At 56.5% G+C, this 11,023-nt stretch overlaps 1 protein-coding gene across 2 annotated transcripts in view; it reads left to right on the forward strand.

The window, feature by feature from the left end:
• Positions 1-11,023, forward strand: part of OSGIN1 (oxidative stress induced growth inhibitor 1) — a 64,108-nt gene that overhangs the window by 20,269 nt on the left and 32,816 nt on the right. The window contains exon 1 of one of the 2 annotated variants that reach the window (XM_011970960.1): positions 3,344-3,435. The exons of the other annotated variant lie outside the window; for it this stretch is intronic. The gene's annotated coding sequence lies outside the window, so the exon portion shown is untranslated. Of the gene's footprint in view, positions 1-3,343; positions 3,436-11,023 lie in introns of those variants that run through there. 2 annotated transcript variants of the gene reach the window in all.

Consider the following 11,023-nt stretch of genomic DNA (forward strand, 5'->3'; position numbering starts at 1 on the left):
AAAAAAAAAAAAAAATTTGGGCGTGGGAGGATTAATAAATGTTAAGGTTTTTTAAACATATATTAAGAACCAAACAGACTTTCTTTTTGAGGACTCATAAAGTCCTCAAAAGACTTGTGAAGGAGCAAGAATTGGAAAAGACTTAAAGGAGGTTATTGCTTTGTCCAGGAGCCACCAGGTTATCACACATCTCACACGCTGGGCAACCAGTGGTAAGCACTGGGACCAGAGGGAGAAGCTACATGCAGGCGGAAGCCAGAGCTTGGCGTCCTGGGAGGAGGAGCTTCCCTACATGACCAGGAGTTGGGGTACCCCAGCAGAACCTGGCCTCTGCTTGGCACAGGGGCGTTGGGGACCAGCCAAATCCTGCAGGCTTTCCAGAGCTCCGAAATACTTTACTTATTAAGCTTTCACTTAAAATCTCATTTGTAACTGCACTGGAAGTGGCCAATTCACAAATGTGATGCATCAGATATTAGCACGTTGGAACCACCAACCTGTCACCTTGTGGTATGAGGTCATCTTGACTTTGTAAGCCCTCAGCATACCCAGGCTTCTCCCAAAATCTATGAGTTGGAACACACACACAGAGAACAGTCTGAAACTCTTGTAATTTGCAGCTTTTTATCTGTGTGAATCAGAGTTCCCGCTCATTCCGGTGCAAGCACAGACACAGGCTGGCTTAGAAACCAGCAGCGGACATAAACCTCTGCTGCCCAAGTGTTGCAATTCTCAAAGCAGCCTTGTGGTTGAAAGTGGAGATTTTTACCCACGACCTTAGGATCATGAAGGCACCACCCAATGGTAAAGCAGTCGATTGCCAAACCTCTTCTGAAACGAATGTGAGGCTTTCACAACAGTAATCGGCACTGGCCTTAGACCCAGGCAGGAGGGCATCTGCCACAGACCCCACACTTGAGAGGCCCTTACGTGTCACAGACCCACACACAGGATGGGTTCCTGTGTCCCTGAAATACAGCACTCAGTGCTGGCCTGGACTTAGCGTCCACTCTCGCACAACCACTGCCCAAGCCTTGAAGAAACGTTGTCTGCGTCTCCCGCTTGACAACATTGAAACAAAGGCCACTGTGTCTAAATGCGTGAAGGCAGGTAGGTTGTGCATCACCAACAGAGACAGACATTGTACTGTAGCCGAGGCAGGGTCTGAGGGGTGGGAGAGCTGAGGTGAGAGAAGAGGTGCAGTCATTGAGTTGTCTGGTCCTTGCTCTCTGATAGCAGGAGTCCAGGAGCCTCTTGCCTGACAAAGTCCAGCTTCCCATGGAGCAGGTGTAATTTATGTATCACACTCGACTGCATTCAGTTACCAATCCAGATGGTGCCGGCGCATCCATATGACGCGCAGTCACCTCTGACATCTTGCTGACCTTTAGGCACATAAAAACACAGCTGTACCCAGTTTTTTTCAACTGTATTGTTACACAGGACAGAGGCTAGAAAATATTTTATTAGAACCCAGAGATGGGCCCTGAGCCTGGCACTGTCACTTATGAGCCATGTGGCCATTACTAAATTTACAATAAGTAAATGTATCCTTTTTGGCTGGGCATGGCGGTTCATGCCTTAATCCCAGCACTTTGAGAAGCCAAAGCAGGAGGATTCCTTGAGCCCAGGAGCTGGAGAACCAGCCTGGGCAACATAATGAGACCCCCATCTCTACAAAAAATAAAAATAATATTAGCCAGATGTGGCAGTGAGCACCTGTAGTCCCAGCTGCTTGGGAGGCTGAAGTGGGAGGATTGCTTGGGTCCCGGTGGTCAAGGCTGCAGTGAGCTATGTTCACACCACTGCACTCCAACCTGGGTGACAGCGTGAGACCCTGTCTCAAAAAAATAAATAAATGTATCCATTTTAATGTATAAAAACAATGTAAACCAGTAAAATTAATTTTTTATGTAAAATTTTTCATATTGGCCTTCAAGTGAGATGCTTGTTATTAAAATGCTTCTGCGGTCGTTTGGTAAACAGTTTGAAACTTGAGCACGACGATTAGCAGGCCCTGCCGAACTGCACTGCTGACGCTGCAGGCCGAGCCGCCTCCTCCCTGGCCCTCGTGTTCATTCTCAGGTCGGCTCTCGGTGGCTGCCTGCAGTGGTGACGGTGCCGCTGGCTCCAGGCAGCTCTTGGAATGAGCTGTGATTTGTGTCTCCTTTTGCAGCTCTGACCAGAAAGCCCACGTCAGCCCAGGACACTTGCTCCTTCTGAGCTGCAAAGGCCGCCTCCCAGAGAGGCCTGGGTGCCCACAGGCCTGGCCCCTGGGGCCGTTCCCACAGCTGGCACGGACGACCTTCCGAACGTTTCTGGTGTCTTCCACCTTGTCTTCCTAGGATCTGTGCTGTCCTTAAGCCGCTGTGCTGTTCACTGGGATCTGGGGCAAAGTGCTGGTGCCCACCTGAGGAGGATAGGAGGTATCCCTGGGGGTGCGGAAGCGGTGCCGGGTGGAGATGGCTGCCAAGGGCAAGCGGTGGAGAGACAGAGGTGCATTCCCCTCCCTCGCAGCAGCTGCCCATGCAAGGGCAGCTCTTAGGAGAATAACCACTGGCAGACAATGAATTGTGGGCAGAAATGTGGTGGTGAGGGGGTCTCAGTCCTCAAGGAGGGTCCCGCCCAGAGTCCCCCCAAGGCCAGCAGCCTCCTGAGCCTCATGCCCGTGGAGGAAGGCTGCGAGCTGACCAAGCCCTGGCCCGATTCTAAGTGTGTCGAGCGGTGGAGGAGTGTCGGTCCAGCAGGAAGTTCACGGAGAATTTCCTCCCTTACAGGAAGTGGGACGGAGGCTGGACAAGTGGAGACCTCCGTCCCCAGGGCTCCCACACCCTCACAGCCAGCAGGGCCGCCTGGGAGGAGGCACCGGGTGGGCACCAAGGTTGGTACAAACCTCCATCCCCAGGGCTCCCACACCCTCATAGCCGGCAGGGCCGCCTGGGAGGAGGGCACCAGGTGGGCCCCGAAGTGGGTCTGGGTTTGAGCCCTGCGTCAGCACCTGCGTGCGTGTGACCGTGGGAAAGGCACATCCTTCAGCAGGTGTTTACTGTATACCTACTGTGTGCAGGGCCCTGTGTACCCGTCATCACAGCAACCCAACCTGCCCCTTGGGCACACCTTGGCAAGATGTGGCCCTTTTCCAGGTGCCACCACCGAGGCTGCGGGTGCTCCAGAGGAGCTGCGGCAGAGGATGGGAGTGGGGCCGGCTGGGCCCTCAGACAGAGCCACCCTGAGGCTGCCCACCACTGACCGGGCACCCCAGCAAGCCCAGGGCAGGACTTTGTGATGCAACAAATGGCTCAGCCTGGTCTCTTTTCCCCCAGCTCCCCTGTTACCACGTTGGGGGGGGTCCCCTGGGGGAGGGCCAACCCCACTGTGTCCACTCCTCCCCGGCCAACTGGTCACCTCTGTCGCACCCAGCCCCTTCATCGTCAGGTAAGGAGGGCCTGGAGCAGGAGGGGCACAGGCTGCTCCAGGAGTGGGTGGGGTGTACTGGGGGGGGCCTGGTCGGGCCAGACAGGAGGAGGAGCTCCCAGGAGGTGGCCCTGGAGTAAGGAGGCTCAGCTTGTGGACTCGGGCGCAGGTGGCCTGGGTGGGAACCCGGTGCCGTTGCTTACCTGTCATGTGATCTAGGGGCAGTGTCATTACTTGTGAGCTGCAATCTCCCTGGCAGTAAAATGGGCTACTCGGGTGCCTTCCTCACAGGGATCCTGGGAGGTGAAGTGAGCCCCTCCGAGGGAGACCCTGGCACTCGCCCCGTGTGCAGAACGTGCTCGATACACATCGGCCTTGTCATCAGGCCCCGGAACCGACCGCCACTCATGCCTATCTCAGCCAGGCTTGGGCGCCGTCCTCTGGTCACCAGCCGCTCGTTGATTCCCCACCTACTGCCATGCTGGGGCCTGGCCCCTTCATCCTGGTGGATGGGGGAGAGTGGACGGCCAGAGCAGGTCTGCCCCGTGTACCTCTTTGCGTCTACGTCCTGTCATTCTCGCCTGGCTGTGGGTGGCGCTCAACTGGGGGAAGGCTTGGGTCCCTGGCAGAGGCCTAGCATTCGGTTTTCTGACCTTGAGTCTCATCTGTGAATGAGCTTGCCCAGGGGACTCTGTGTGCCCCACAGGGTGTGACTCAGAGAATAAACTACAGGCCCTCCAAGGACGCCCATGGCCACCCCCAGTATCTCCCACCACAGAATGGCAGATGCTGCGGCCTCACTGGGCTTTCGGTTCCCAAATGTTCAAGACCATCCCCTTCTCTGTCCAGTGAGCTCCATTCAGGGCTGAGTGAGAACGGCCTCCCAGATCCGGATCCCACAGGGAAGGGCAGGGCTGCAGTTTGAACCTAGACCTCTCCAGACTGTTCCGCTACAACCCATGGCTGCCCATGAGAACCACCTGGGAAGCTTTGGACAACACTGGGACTGGGACACCCAGTTCCCAACCCCAGACCACAAGTGGAGTCCCTGGTCAGGGGACCCACCCAGGCCTGTGATCCCAGCTCCACCAGCAGAGGCCGCAGACTGGGGGTCCAGGGCCTCAGTGCGCTGCCATCCCCATCAGGGCACCCCAGCCCTGCTCCCCAGCCCCTCAGCCCTGGCTCCCGGTGCTCCAGACTCACACTTGCTTTTGGAGTCTTTGCCCAGGAGGAACCCCCAAACCTGTCCTGGTCCTTCCTGCGGCGGCAGGCACTGGGGAACCCTCAGCTCTGAGTGTGGGAACCCATGCTGAGACCTTATCGGCACAGTAGGTCCAGCCAGGTTTGAAGTTGGACAGGCCCCTCCCTGGAGGGACACCTGGTCCCTTGCACACACGAAGGCCACAGAGCCTGTTAGTTGGAGGCACCTAGGGCCTCAGCCGTTCTGACCTCACCTCAGGAGGCTCAGCTGCTCTGACCCCAGCCCCACCACTTCCTGGCAGGATGACCTTGGGAAGGCTGTTTTGCCTCAGTTTCCTCATCTGTAAAGTGCCCGGAACAGCAGCTTCCTCATGGGGAGGCTGAGACGCCCCGTGGTGTAACACAGGAAAGATGCTGAGCTCTGCTGGTGGGGTGGGGGCGATGAATGCTCCAGAAATGGTCCCCACGCTCCACTGTATGCCAGAGCCTCTGCACTTGGGCCACCGTTTCCTGTGCCTTCTGTAGGAGCAGCATGGCCTCGGCGCACGCTCGCCCTGTGTGAGCAGTGTCACTCTCCTCCCGTGCCGTCTCTTTCCCATTTTAAACATCTCCAAGGTTACAGCCAAGGGCAGATGAGGTCAAGTACAGCCACACCGCCCCCCTTCTTCCCTTCCTTTTGTGAGACTTCGCTTCTGGCAAACGCGAGGCCCAGAATGTTCCGCCAGGGCAGCCGCAGGTGCCCAGCTTGGGGAGGGAAGAGGCGCCGAGCGACCCCCTCCCAGCCCCTGCCCTGTGCCTGCCCCTTGTCTCCTCGATGCGCCTCTGCCACCCCTGCAGGGCCCCCAGCTGTGCTGGAGCCCAGACCTGAAACTTGAGGGAGAGATGATCCTCCACAGACTCCTCAACAATCCTTCTGTCGGCGTCTAATCCCCCTGCACTTCCTCCTGAATGAGTTTCCTGTACCTGACATCACCAGTGACCACAAACTAAGTGGCTTAAAGCAACAGAAACATACGCTCTCATCGTTCCGGAGGCCAGAAGTCAAACTTCAAGGCATCAGCAGGAAACCCGCCCTCTGGAGCTTCCGGGAAGGATCTTCATTGGCTCTTCCAGCTTCAGGGGGCTCCAGGCGTCCCTTGGTTCTAACCGCTGCCTCTGTGGTCTCATGGCCTTCTTCCCTGGTCCTCCGATCTCCCCCTTTCATACATGGACGCTTGTCATTGGATATGGGGCCCACCCTAAATCCAGGATAATGTCATTCGAAGATCCCTAACTGAATGACTTCTGCAGAGACCCCTTTTCCAATCAAGGTTGCATTTACAGATTCTGGACACGTCAGTGGGAAGCCACCATTTGGTCCTCAACATCCCGTCTCCTCTCCCCTCAGATGCGATGGCGTCACAGCAGCGACTTGGAGCCATGCAGGGTTTCTGTTGTGGTTGTTCACTTGGGTAAGCTTCCTGCTCTTACCGACAGCGGATGACACACTCACTCCCACGCCACTTCATGTTCCTTTGGGAGCGGAGGGGGTTGGAAGAATAAATACCCAGATCTTCAAGACGTAAAGTCCCTTGGAGAGAACCCAGACCAGCCCCCTTATTTATGGATGAGAATCCTGAAGCCCAGATTGTGGCTTTTGAACCGAGCTCGCAAATCCGTCTGATTGTCTGCACCCTCGTCACCACCCTCGCCTCTGGCCCGACCTTTGCAGCAACAGGTCCTTCTCCCAGCAGCTGATGGTGGCCTTTCTGCAACTCCCACGAGAGTCTGCTCCTGCCCTGCTCTTCCTCCCAGCCCCAGCCCCCTCAGGCGACAGCAGCCTCCATCTCTGCCCCGCATACCCCAAAGCTCAGCCTTGGCACTGAACCCCACAGAGCCCCGTCCCCTCCTGTGTCGGCCTTGGCTTCTTTCCCTGCTGGGGGGCATCTCTGGGCCCAGCTTTCCTGGCGAAGGTCTTTGGTCCTTAATCTTACTCCTGCAGAAAGTCTCTAAGCCCCTTAGACTGGGTTGGGGGGAATCTTCTCAGCCCGCCCAGCAGCATGCGCCATGGGTGTGGCATTCGCCTCCCGCTTGCTCCCCTCCTCCGCCTGTGAGTGCCTCCGTCTGACGGACCCCGGCATTTGCCCCCGCAGAGTTAGCCCCATGCCGGATGAACAAATAACATGTGTCCTGCCCCAATTCTCTGGCCAGCAAGAAGCTACCTCTGGCCTGCGGGCCATCAGTTCAGGGCTCGTTGTGGCCTCTGCAAAGGGAAAGCCAGCGGCCACTCCTGGGGATCCAGGAGCTTAAAGGTGTCCTGCAAGGGCTGAGCCTTCTGGTGTTGTGTCTCCAGGGACAGAAAGGCCAGGCCCATAGGGAGGAGACCGTGACCGTGTTCGTCTCTTGCTTAAGGAATGCGTGTCGGCCCAATTCAAGCAAGGGTACGTAGGGAGCACCTACTATGTGCCAGGCAGTTGAGATACACCAGGGAAGAGAGCAGAGGACACCCTGCCCTCTGGAAACCTGCATCCCAAGGTGGGGATTCAGACAAATGATCAAGGAAGTGTGTAGCACCTAGGGCGCCAATGAGGCTGTGTAGGAAAATGCAGGTGCGTGAGGGGGAGGGAGTTCCAGTTTCATGCAGGGAGCGCTGGCCTGGCTGAGGAGACGCTGGAGCACAGACCTGAACTCACTGAGGCAGTGTCATGTGGGCGTCTGAGGAAACGGTGTTCCAGGCACAGGGAACAGCAAGTCCAAAGGCCCTGGGGTAAGAGTGAATCAGGAGCAGGGAGGAGCCCAGGGAGATGGAGACGGGGACACGGGACCCAGCTCAGCAGTGACTTGTCGATATCTGGGGTGGTCAGCAGAAGGCGCTGTTCTGGTGTGGGTGTCCCGGCTGCTGTGTGGAGGGTGCGGTGGGGGCACCGTTCAACTGGGAGGCTCTGCAGCAACCCAGGGTCACAGGGAGGGGCCCAGGGGTCAGAATCCGAATCTATTTGCAGTTGGAGGTGGTGGGTTCGCTAAGGGATTGGGCTGTGAATGAAAGAGGGGGCAAGGTTGACTCAGGGTTCAGCCTGAGCCACTGAAGCAAGAGAGCGGGGGCTGGGGAGGGAAGGAAGGAGGCGTGGGCAGTGCCAGCTTTGGCGCCCAGGCGGGGAGAAGTGCGAGTTCCCAGAGAGAGGAGGTGGCTGGGCACGTCCTGCCCCGGGTTCACCCTTTACCCAGAGGCCCCTTTCTTCTGCTGAGCCTGCGGGCAGGGCCTCACCCACCCACCCAGGTGGGACCCAGCCCCCCCGGCCCACCCAGAGCTGAGTGGTTCACACAGAGGGACACCGTGTCCCTAAGCACCTGGGACACAGCCCCACTGCCCTCACAGCCCAGCAAGACTCCCAACCCCGTCGTCGCTCCGCCCACTTCCCTGCTCCTTGCCACCCAGAGCAGGAGGCAGCATGCCTGCCAGGGCACCCAGCCTGTAGGGACGGGCAGGCCCACTAAGCCCTCCTTCCAGGACGTGGAAGTGTCAGAGACACAGCTCGCAGTTAGGGGCCTGGGCAGCACCCAGAAACCCTGGACCTCTGCCAGCTGCAGACTCTTCCTAGTCGGGGAAAAGACCCCAAACCCAGGCCGGCTGACCCAGCGTCCAGGCCCAGCTCTGTCTCCCCAGCTCCTTCGCTGCTAATAACAATAACAATGGCAGCAACCATTGCTGCAGAGGTTACTGTGTGCCAGGCACCATTCCCAGTGCCACCCATCATTCTCAATCCCAAGAGATGGCTGCTGTCTTCCTCTCGATTTTGCTCTGAGGAAACTGAGACCCAGAGTGGTTAAGTCGCTGGCCCGGGCCACATAGCCGGGAAGCAGCCCCTGAGGCTGGTTCCTGGCTCCACTGTCTCTCGGCCCTGTGGGGTCAACCCTCTGTCCCCGTCTCCGCTATCGCCATCTTCACCGCCAGAGCTCCACGCCCTCGGGTCCTACTGCTGACCTCAGACCCACAGGGCCCTGCCAGTCCCCGGGCCTCTGCCTGTGCTCTTCTTTCCTCCTGGAGTGCTCTTCCCGTGGCTGGCTCCCCACCCACTCCTCAGGCCTCAGTGGAAAAGCCCCCTCTTCACAAAGGCCAGCCCTGGTGGCCCATCTTCCCTCCGCATCAGGACCTCGTCTCGCTTTCCTGCTCACTCATTCATTGAATGCAGCTGTACTGAGCATGCTGTGAGTGCCGTCTGGGCCAGGGATGCAACAGAGAATGAGGACAGCACGGTCCCAGCTTTGGCAGACCTGACCTCCGGCACAGGGTATGCGTTCTTGGGCAGAACTACCAGCATGGCCCGCACTGTCATCTGACCCTTCTCCTTTCCACCCTGTTTCTTAAATATTCATGAGCTCATCGGATCGTGCCTGAGATTAGCTGGTCTTCCCGCATGACCCTGGAGAATCATTGATTGCCGTCATCACCCAAGTGAATCCTTGTCGCCCTACCCTAGGTCCCCCTCATCTTGGGCTCTCCCCACCCTGCATCTGCCATTTCCACCCTCAGGAAATCCCTCCTGTTCCTCGGTGGGAAGGCAGAAACACCAGAGTGGCTTCAAAGGTGAGCCCTCAACTGACAGAGCTTAGGGCCGGTGTGGCAGATGGCAAGCCCTGAACTGGTTCCCATGCTTCCCAGAATGGCCGCTATCTGTGGAGTTCTGTAGAGGACAGGCCTAGTTTGAGCGCCTCAAGACCAAGTTTTGAGTCTCCTCACTGTACTGGTTTCTCTGTTCTGAACATTTTCCAACTTGGTGTTTCCATTAAGCTGTGGGGCTCAGAACCTGGTATCATCGATCAATGACAAATCAAGCAGGACCATCACCTCCCACATTCTGTAGACTGTGCCCTTATTAATGTGACCCAAGATTGCAATATAGAAAGATCGTCATCCTCTTGCCTCTCCCACTGATCCTAGCTGTAAGGCAGTGGTTCTCCCCAGCCTATACAATGCAATCATTTGAGAATTTAAAAAATCCAGTATTATCATCTCTGGAGACGGTCTCAGGTGATTACAGTGGGTAGCCAGAGCTGAAAGATGGAGGTGCTGGTGTCCCATGGCCTCCTAGTCCTCTGAGCTCCAACCACCATCCCTAACTCCTTAAGTCCCTGGTCCCGAGGCCTTTAAGGGTGATGGTTGGTATTTATGCCAGCTGCTAACCATGGTTCCCAAAGTGTGTTTCAGGGAGCACTAGTGCTACAGAGTGCAAAGCTGTGCATCTCCTTCCAACTCCACTGTTCAGAAATATTACACTCGTAACGTGAAATTGATCATGGTGGGGGTGTTCACACCACAGATATTGGCACACTGCCAAACAGTGCTTTCCACAGTGCCCCACAAGGCTGGTGGGGTTTTTTTGGTTTTTTTGTTTGTTTGTTTTTTTCTTGACATGGAGTCTCACTCTGTCACCCAGGCTGGAGTGCAATGGCACGATCTCGGCTCACTGCAAACTCCACCTCCTGTGTTCAAGTGATTCTCCTGCCTCAGCTTCCTGAGTAGCTGGGATTACAGGCGCCCGCCACCACACCTGGCTAATTTTTGTATTTTTAGCAGAGACGGGGTTTCACCATGTTGACCAGGCTGGTCTCGAACTTCTGACCTCGTGATCTGCCCACCTCAGCTTCCCAAAGTGCTGGGATTACAGGTGTGAGCCAGCCCCAAGACTGGTTGTTAAACATTTGACAACACAACACTGCCCTGATCACCCACTCCTCTCCCGCTCTGGACTCTGCCATAGCCTCCCATTGATCAAACCCAACCAGAAGCCAGCGGGCCAGAGCGCCTAAGGGTACAGAGTCTGAGGCTCAGCCTCCTGGAGCTCAGAGCAGGACAGAGGAGGTAGAGAATGGATGGGGGAAGCCAGTGGAAAATGATCATCCTGCCCACACCTGCTCTTAGGGAGACACACACCTGGGTCACCATGTTCCTCCGTGTGAGGCAGACCTGCATGCCGGCACTGAGCCAGGTGACCACCTGGGAGCTGGGTGACCACCTAGGAGGCTCTGGTGCCCTGCTTATGTAATAGACCATGTCAGGCCTGTGTACTAGAACCTCTTTTTAATTTTTTGGAATAGTGATAACATACTTCTACTTAAAGAAAGCGATGCTCCATTTTGATTGATTTATCTCCAACACATTCCTGGGCCAGGAGTCAGGAGCTCTCACACTTGAGTATACATCAGAACCCCTGGGTTCGGGGGGGAGGTTAAGAACATGGTTGCAACCAGGCACAGTGGCTCAGGCCTGCAATCCCAGCACTTTGGGAGGCCGACGTAGGCAGATCACCTGAGGTCGGGAGTTCAAGACCAGCTTGACCAACAGGGAGAAACTGTATCTCTACTAAAAGTACAAAATTAGCTGGGTGTGGTGGTGCATGCCTGTAATCCCAGCTACTCAGGAGGCTGAGGC

The sequence above is a fragment of the Mandrillus leucophaeus genome, unplaced genomic scaffold, assembly GCF_000951045.1.
Source record: "Mandrillus leucophaeus isolate KB7577 unplaced genomic scaffold, Mleu.le_1.0 Scaffold10, whole genome shotgun sequence".
Lineage (NCBI taxonomy): Eukaryota > Metazoa > Chordata > Mammalia > Primates > Cercopithecidae > Mandrillus > Mandrillus leucophaeus.